Here is an 8,603-nt window from a genome sequence, read left to right as displayed (position 1 = left end):
TCCGACACCAAACCACACAGCCGGAGAAAATTTAGAAGAGTTACGGGTTATTGGCAGAAGAAGTAGTATATTGGCAGAAGAAACTATTACTGGCAGAAGAGGTAGTTCGCGAGAAAGTAGAACAGCAACGGGAACGAATGAGGATTTACTATGACAAAAAGAAACACAGAGTCGAATTGAATCTCGGTGACGTATAGTGTCTGTTAACTAACCCAGCGGTGCCGGTTGGAAAATGCAAAAAAATTCATCTACCATTCAAAAGCCCCTTTCAGATTATCAAACGTCATGGCCCAGCCAACTACGTCATACAAGATAACAGCGGCAAACACAAACGGTACACTACAACAGGTTTAAGCCCATAATGGTCCTTGGCATATTGGGCCAACAGAAATGAAAACAGTTGCGACAAGACACCACCATCAACGCGACCACAACGGCCATTACCCTACTGGGGGCATTTATTAAGTCACACGGCGGAACCTTCGACGACTGATGTGCGCGACGACGAGCACAATGATGAACACTACAGAAACGTCGGACATTCTCATGTCCAGTCTGTAGTGGACAATGACAATGTAGACGCCAGGGGAGCTAGCCTTGGTGTTGATGGGACGTGTTCCGAAAGCACAGATGGTGCGCGTCCGTTACGCATGAAACGCAAGTCAACACGCTACCCGGGTGATGTTTTATATTTATAACTTTTGTTGTTGTATTGCTTAAAATTCCTCCAGGAGTAAGATTATTATGAGTTGTGGAGTGTGACGTATTGTTTCCTCAGCGTTAAAAGATTTTTGCTTTGGTGTGTAGTTTGCTGTGGCGTTCTTCTACATAGTTTCCTAGTTTTTCTTCCGTTTTATGTTTGGCTTTTGTGTTGGGTTAATACATCTCGCGTTTATTTCACCTTTAAGCATAATTGGTCGTCGTGGCGCTAGTGCGCCCTTTCCCCCTGTTTCCTACATCCGCCCTAGTATTGCACAAGATCGGCAGTTCTGGTTGGGCGTATCGTTAAACGTTGGTGTATTTGGTTGCTGTGGTTAAAACGTTAGTGTATTTAAGCATTATCCTTACTGTTCTTACCGTTTTATGATAATACTTTTTATATGTTATTAAACTGTGTATTAAGAAATCCTACATCAGTCTGGTCAGTAGCGGTAGGCCGCTAGAGCAGCGTCCTGGACCACACACTTTACGTAAAACAATCAATAGAATGAGTTAAGTCATCATACAAGCCTCTTTTTATCAAAACAAGTTTGTTGTTATAGAGAACACCTGTGATAAAACGACCGTTTTACTACTGTCGTATACCAACCACCGTCGAGTAAAGACGGAAGCGTTATGACATTTTATCATACAAGCCTCTCTTGAATAAAACAAATTTGTTCTTTGAAACGATCGTTCAATTCCCGCTTTGATTTAATGAACGCTTTTGTAAACTTCCATTACAGTAGGCACTGGGTATATGACAGTAGGCAAAACCTTTTTACCAGCAAACCTAACCCTTATCTTATGAGTTGCCCGCTTTAACACTGCGGGCCTATCAATTCGTTGTGCGGAAACACGAATGTAGCGTAATTACTCAGGGGGGGGGGCAGCAACAGTCATATAACCAGAGTTTCCAACTTACACAACTCGTGCCGGCTTACAATAAAGTTACCACAACACAAGGTATATTTGCTGATGTTCAATTTATTAATATTGTACTTTTGCAGCTTAAGCGGAAACCTTATTATAATCTCATCTTAGAACCAAGATCCTCGAACTCCAGGTCTGGAACTTAAATTTCAATAATTTTGTTAACAATCAATAAAACTTATTTATACTAGCATGGCGTAAAAACGACCGTCGTTATAATAAAAGGGTCCTGTTTAGTACACATCGTGCACGCCTATTAGATATCATGTGTATAACTTTGTAGGTAATTACTTTAATAAATCTCTTTATATTTTGTTTGGCGTATGCCTAATTATTTGGGCGGAACATTAGTGACCGCTAGGTTTGAAACAATTGTTGTTAAATGTTATGCCCAAGGACAAACACGTCCACAATGCCAGCAGCGATGAGCCTTGAATCTGTAACCTCTAGGTTAGAGGCGCGCTGTAATCTTTGTGTCACGGCATTAGTTGTTAAAACTTATGTTAAACTTTATTAACTGTTACTCGACGTTAAGAAGCTATTATAATTAACACAACGACAATAAATTTGTTGGTTTGGTATCTGTAAACTTACTTTCGTTCATTTGTGGCATTTCCTCTTGGTTATAGTGGGTACCACGACGACGACGAGGCCAAAAAGCAGTGGTAGTTTCAGTGAGGACGAGAAGTCCGATGAGAAGCAAAAGTAGAAGCGCTGACTTGTTCATCTGCAATAAAATATAATTACTACTAGCCATACAAACAGCAAATTAGTTACTCACGTTATTTCTTTTGAAGAACTGATGAAATATTGCAAAATCAAGCGCCTTTTATTGCTAGCGTTGTTTGATTGTTTCCGATGCATTTGCTTTCAGGAGTAAAATCCCTTCTTTTCAATTAAATACCTTCTCCTTAACAAATCTCTTGTTTTCAATAATTGCGCTCTCGAGTTCGTAGATTCGATGAGTTCCTGTGTAAGGCATGAGTACGTGCTGTAAGGATTAATACGCCTGAAAGCAACCGAAATTTTATTGCAGGATTTGACCAAACTTTGCTTAACACTAAACACAGATAACGCGGCTACTTCATGTGTAGTTCCATGTTTTGTTGAAATATGTGATAATGTCCCACCGTATACAATAGAAAAAATATTGACCTCAATGAAGTTTCGCGTTGATTTATCCAGAATGAAATAAATTCATTGTCAGGAACAGTACATTCAATAAAAGTAGGAAAAAGTTCTGCAACAATGAATTAAAACTTTTCGAATGTTCTTGAGTCTGTTTAGTACACAAGCTAAAAGAAGTTTTACATTTTAATGTAAATGTTCGCGTACACTTTCGTCGATATACGATACTCGTGTCTTTAGAATCATTTTGAACAACCGTTTCACATGTCGAGACGTGAACGTCGATACTGCGTTAAGATAACTAAGAAACAACTAAACGTTGAAAATGAATGCTCTGCGTCGGAAACGGAGAAAGATAGAAAGAAAGAGAGAGAGAAACAGCCAGAAAGAAATTTAACGGGTAGTTATTAAAACAAAACCATGATCTCTAACTATAGTGCAGACGTCATGTCTAGACAGGAAATGTAATAAAGAAATAACAAAAGCAAATTGAATTCTCTCTCTTGAAAACACGAAAGTTGAATTGATAGCTTTAGTAAAATGAAATGTTCTTAAGTTTAATACACAGCTTATGTTATTTTCGTAAGTCTATAAGTTTATGTATAATTTGTTTTGTTTTACAAACATGGCACATTATTTAACGCTGCTTCTTGACCAGAGGTCGAGCCTCTATGCTGTTACCATGTAAACATGTGGGACCTTAAATAAGACAAGGTAATTACTCCGACAAAGTGGACCATTGCGGGTTGTTGAAATTGTTATTCTTACATTAAATCTAAAATTTAAAACTAAATACCTCTTGTTATAACATGCCACAGTATTTAGCGCGTCTGCCTCTTGTTTAGAAATCAAGCCTCTATGCTGCCACCATGTGTGCATGCGTGAGCGTCCACAAAACCCCCACCCAAAACCAATAAGCGGCGCAGCCAATAAAGTTTGGTACAAAGTCTAAATTTTGCATTGTTGACTATGAAATTATGTGTGCATGCGTTAGTGTGGTTAGTCGGTAGTGGGGGAATAGTCACTGAGGACAAGTATTTGGGGTTGGAGTTTTCCGGGAGAGAAGGAATAGTCACGGATTTGAAACGATCACTCAAGTTTCCGTTTTGAATTCATGAACGTTTCTGCAAACTTCCATCATAGTCGGCATTGGGAAATATGTTTGTAATTTTCCATTCTGTAAGACCGAAGACTATCATCTAAACTTTCAAAAGCACGTTGAGTACAATTAAAAAGTATTTAAACTTTTCGGCACAACCTCGAAGCGCTTGTTTTACGTCAGCAGACATTTTATCCATGCGTCGTGTAACTGTCCTGGCACAAAAAACTGATATTCAAAATTACACTGAGTTTCTCTGGGCACACAATGCCAACAACTGTCAATAAACTTTCTAAACTTTTTTTTAAGTCGGTAAAGGGATTAATATGATTGTCGGTTAAAGAGCTGACTGCGCAACTTGCAATTGTATTCTTTTCCGTAACCGGCTATCCCCCAAGACTATTTCCCCTCGGCTAGCTATTCTATCGTGTCGGCCCCCGGGGGGGGGGGGGGGGGGGGGTCAGGGATCCTTAAATCACTGGGTTAGAGGTTAGACGGTGTAGCGGCGGCGACCTGCTCCCGAGCCACTCAACGCTCTGCGCTGTAGGTAGTCAGTTCAAACCTGAACCCTCTTGTTTAAATCGAGTTGATTGGAAGACTCGCTGTAACTAAATTGAAAGAAATACGGGTAAATACACGAACGAACGAAGTACAAAAACAAACATAAATGCGGACATATACCTGAAATAATTCTACGTAGGAGAGCGATATGTCGAAACAAAGGTGAGCGATAAGTCGTCCAACGACGTCTCTACAAATTACACAATATTGCTAGTGCCAACATAAAACACCATACTAACAAAAGACAAATAAAGTAACACATACCTATTAAATGCAATCCGGCCACACACAGCAGCAACGTAGCCTCCGTCCACCAACGGTTGTAATAAAAAAGAACTAACGCGAAGGCAACGAAATAAGGTCAAAACACAGAAACAATATAAACGAAGTATTACGTCGCGTGGATAATCTCGAAACAGATTGTATCACAGAGGGAATTGAGCTATTTTTTTAACTTTTATTACGGCCGGCAATTTTTTTTGGAACAGCAAACCTGGGACCATAGTTCTCTGGTACGGGGTACCTAATTATCACTGGGGGCCTACGATTTGTTGTGGCGACTTTTAAAGACACGAATGTGGTGTATTTACTCTTGCGTGGTGTGGTAACAACAGTCCTATAACACGATTTTTCCTTTTAAACAAATTGTGCTCGCTTACAAGTTACCACGTTTATAATTTTGTGGGTGATTTTGTTTTAGATTTTTTAGGCGTTAATTAGACAGTGTTGGAAATTGTATTGCATGTTTATATATAGGATTTTCTTAAACAACTCGTTCCGGCTTACAATAAAGTTACCACGACACAAGGTATATTTGCTGATGTTCAATTTATTAAAATTGTACTTTTGCAGCTTGAGCGGAAACCTCATCATAACCTAATATAAGACTCAAGATCCTCGAACTCCAGGTCTGGAACTAAAAATTAAATGTTCTTATTAATATACTGAACCAATAAAACTTATTTATACTAGCATGGCGTAGAAGCAACGACTGTCGTAATAACAGAGGTGTTTAGTTCCATACACTTCGTGCACACATATATAGATATCATTTATATAAATTTGTGGTAATTACTTTAGTGACTCTCTTTATATTTCATTTTGTGTATGCCTAATTAATTTAGACGGCCCATTAGTGGCCACTAGTTTCATAGCAATTGCTGTTAAGTGTCTTGCCCAAGGATAAATACGGCGACAGTGGCATCAGCGTTAAGCCTTTAATCTGTAACCTCTAGGATAGAGGCAGGCTCGCGGACCATTGACCCACGGTATCATAATTTAAAACAATTTATTAAGCTTAACTATATGCTGTCAACCTTTACAGATGTTAAGAAGCTATTATAATTAACACAAAACGACAACAAACTGGTTGGTTTGGTATCTGTAAACTTACTTTCGTTCATTTGTGGCATTTTCTCTTGGTTATAACGACGACGACGACGAGACAAACGTGCAGTAGTAGTAGTTTCAGTGAGGACGAGAAGTCCGATAAGAAGCAAAAGTAGAAGTGATGACTTGTTCATCTGCAATAAAACATAATTACTAATAGCCATAGAAACAGCAAATCAGTTACTTACGTTATTTCTTGTAAAGAACTGATGAAATATTGCAAAACCAAGCGCATTTTATTACTAGCATTGTTTGATTGTTTCCGATGCATCTGCTGTCAGGAGTATAATCTCTCCTTCTCAACAATATTCCTTCTTCTCAATAAATCCCTCTTCCCAATAATCTTTTCTTTTTAATAATTGCGCCGTTTTTGTAGATTCGGTTCCACCGATGAGTTCCTGTATAAGGCATTACGTACTGTAAGGATTAACACGCCTGAAAAAAACAATCGAAATTCTATTGCAGGATTTGACCAAACTTTGCCTAATCCCAAACACAAAAAACGCGGCTACTTTAGACATTGTTTCATGTTTTGTTGAAATATTTTGATAATGTCTTACGGTATACAGCAGAATAAATGTTGACCACACTGAAGTCTTGCGTTGTATTATCCAGAATGTAATATACTTATTGTCATGAACAGTACATGCAACAAAAGCTTGTAAAATCTTTCAGTATAGTTCAACAACAATGAACTAAACTTTTAGAATATTTTTGCGATTGCTTATTACATCAGCTAAATGAACGCTCTGTGTCGAAAACAGAGAATGAATGAAAGAGAGAATTAACCAAAAACTTACCGGGGAGTTATTAAATGGAAACCATGATCTCTAACTATAGTGCAGACGTCATGTCTAGACAGGAAACGCAATAAAGAAATAACAAAGCGATTAAATGGATTTCTCTCTCTCTTGAAAACACGAAAGTTGAAATGACAGCTTTAATAAAATTAAATCCGAAAAAAAAGTTTGATTACAAAGATTACGATAATATCGTGAGTCAATGGTTTTATGTTCAATTTGTTTTGTTTTTCTAACATGGCACATTATTTACCGCTGCTTCTTGACCAGAGGTCGAGCATCTATGCTGTTACCATGTAAACATGTGTGACCTTAAATAAGACAAGGTAATTATCCTGACAAAGTGGTACATTACAGGTTGTATAAATTGTTATTCATACAATAAATCTAAAATTTAGAATTGGATAACTTTTTTTAAATATGCGCTACAGAATTAATCATGTCTGCCTCTTGTTTATGAATCGAGCCTCTATGCTGCCACCATGTGTGCATTAGTGAATAAGACTCGGTAATTGCCCCAACAAAGTGGTGAGTTGTATAAATTGTTATCCAAACATTAAAATTACAATAAAATATTACTCAACGCAGGTAAATTACGTTGTAAACTGTAGACGTTTACGAGGAGTATAAAACAGAACACCCGTGATTTAACGACTCTTTCATTTCTGTCATATAACAGCCACCGTCGAATGAAGATGAAAGAGTTAAATGCATTACATCATACAAGCCTGTCATCATCAAAACAACTTTTTTCGTTAAAACGATCGCTTAAGTTTCCGTTTTGAATCAATGAACGTTTCTGCAAACTTCCATTACAGTCAGCATTGGGAAATCGTTTTGTAATTTCCACTCTGTAAGACTGAGAACAACAGCGCGTGCAATGTAACGACTTTGTGTATGAACTTCAACATTTGCTATTCGCTGTTTACTGAATAAAAGAGCAGTGCTGTAATATGATGTGTTATGTAAATACGTATTACACACAAAAGTATTGCACGCAGCAGGTGATTTTGATAATAGTAAAATGATCGATGATTTGGAATAGTTAAGAAGTTGTTACCAACAACATAGAGAAACTTGAACTCTCAATCTTTATGATGTGAGAGCCTTAACACTGTGGCACTATATGTTATGTTGTGCGGACTTCCGGAAACATGAATGTAACTTATCCAGCCTCTCATGGCGGTGATACAACAGCAATTATTACTCAATTGTTTCATAATACGTGTTTTAATTTTGTCTTTTTTATTTTAGAAGCATATAAATGGTTTATGAAAATTGTATTATATATATTATTAAATTTTGAATACAAAGAACCAAAGACACGTGTACACAACACAAGGTACAGTGTTTTGCTGATGTTTAATTTTTTTAAATCGTACGATCGCAAGTTATACAAGTAAGTTACTTGTTTTCATCCACGACTTAGCCAATAGAAATCTTCCACGGGCTCCATGTCATATACAAGTACTTATTCTTGTCCAAGTTTGGTTACATAAGTGAACAAATTGGAAACTAAAAATTATATTTTCTTATTAAAATGTTAAACAAAAAATTAATCCAGTTTATACCCAACAGAGTCGTTATCCCTAAATGTGTTTGTTTCATAGAACTCGTGCGCACTAACGAGTAGATTTGTAAGTTGAGATTTTTTTAAACATTTTTATTTTTTTGCTTTTATAAGTTTCTGACAATTTAGACAACTGATTGCTGACCACTGGGTATTAGACATTGTCGTTAAGTTTCTCGTCCAAAGACTAGACATGTCGTTAAGTTTCTCGTCCAAAGACATATGGGTTAACAATCGAAGCCAAGACGAACCAAAAGATTGGTTACAAACACGCTAACCAACTGTGCCACGAACTATATGTTAAAACTTATGTTAAACCTTATTATGCTGGTAACTTTTAGAGCTAATATATTTGACATAAAAAACTTACGTTCGTTCATTTGTGGGCATTTCCAGTTGGTTATAAACGACGACGACCAAAATG

At 37.3% G+C, this 8,603-nt stretch overlaps 2 long non-coding RNA genes across 2 annotated transcripts; both read right to left on the bottom strand.

Moving 5' to 3' along the window:
* Window positions 1-1,668: 1,668 nt before the first annotated feature.
* On the bottom strand, window positions 1,669-2,802 carry LOC104266502. The gene is made up of 4 exons (XR_003396667.1): window positions 2,788-2,802; window positions 2,414-2,601; window positions 2,227-2,359; window positions 1,669-1,773 (listed from the first exon to the last, which is right to left on the bottom strand). It is a non-coding gene; the product is annotated as an uncharacterized LOC104266502 (long non-coding RNA).
* Window positions 2,803-5,231: 2,429 nt separating this feature from the next.
* LOC104266503 lies at window positions 5,232-8,564 on the bottom strand. Its single transcript, XR_717580.3, has 4 exons — window positions 8,550-8,564; window positions 5,998-6,207; window positions 5,814-5,943; window positions 5,232-5,336 (listed from the first exon to the last, which is right to left on the bottom strand). It is a non-coding gene; the product is annotated as an uncharacterized LOC104266503 (long non-coding RNA).
* Window positions 8,565-8,603: the final 39 nt, after the last annotated feature.

The sequence above is a fragment of the Ciona intestinalis genome, unplaced genomic scaffold (genome assembly GCF_000224145.3).
Source record: "Ciona intestinalis unplaced genomic scaffold, KH HT000056.2, whole genome shotgun sequence".
Lineage (NCBI taxonomy): Eukaryota > Metazoa > Chordata > Ascidiacea > Phlebobranchia > Cionidae > Ciona > Ciona intestinalis.
Note: the sequence above shows the minus strand (reverse complement) of the source record. Positions and strands in the feature narration are given on the sequence as shown.